The sequence below is a fragment of the Arachis ipaensis genome, chromosome B04 (assembly GCF_000816755.2).
Source record: "Arachis ipaensis cultivar K30076 chromosome B04, Araip1.1, whole genome shotgun sequence".
Taxonomy (NCBI): Eukaryota; Viridiplantae; Streptophyta; class Magnoliopsida; order Fabales; family Fabaceae; genus Arachis; species Arachis ipaensis.
Genome location: NC_029788.2, coordinates 458,466 through 459,310, shown reverse-complemented (window position 1 = coordinate 459,310; position 845 = coordinate 458,466).

The following is an 845-nucleotide window of genomic DNA, read 5'->3' as shown; positions in this document are numbered from 1 at the left end:
TAAATCAAGAGTAAAAATGTTAGCTTAGATTATTATATTATTTTTTAAATCAAATCAATTATTTTTTTACATCATTAATTCTAAATACTATCGTTCATTTTCAATTCAATTTATTTCAAATCAAATCAAATCAATTACAAAAATAGTTTTTTCTAAACACATCTTATACTTTTCCTCAAAAATAGTTTTGTCTATACTTCAATTCCATGATGACTACTTTTTTTGTTATGAAGAAATAATGTTTAATGATATTGGTATTTGTTAAGAAAAAAATAGCAAACTAGGTTGAATATTTAAATTCCTACATACGCCATGTTTGAGTCTTGATTATTATCATTTTCTTTGAAATTTCATTGAGTCCTTTGGGCCACGCTTTTTTCGTGTCTTGTATTATCCCTTTAATCTTGTTTAACTATCTTATTATTTTACAAAGTTAAATAGTTAGTATTTAATTTAAAAATATAAAAATTAATAAATTCTAAATCGAAAAAAAATTGATAGACGCTATAGAATTAGTCATATAATAAATTCATTTCAATTTTCAGCAATGCAGAGAGTTGGAGTGTGATTTATTTTTTAAGCAGCTTATTATTACTCTATGAATTCACATCAATTTCTTATTTATCTTATTCATGCTCTTTATTGTTTACACATTGATGTTATAAAAGTAGGAAGATACTCCGATAAAGATGCTTAAAACATCTTTTTTTTAAAGATGTTTGTTATTAACTAATATTTAATACATATAATTGATTAAATTGTATTATTTTTGTCAAAATTAAATTAAACAAATTGATTTAGTCAAAAAATTGATAAACTAAATCTTGAACCGATTTAAATTAATA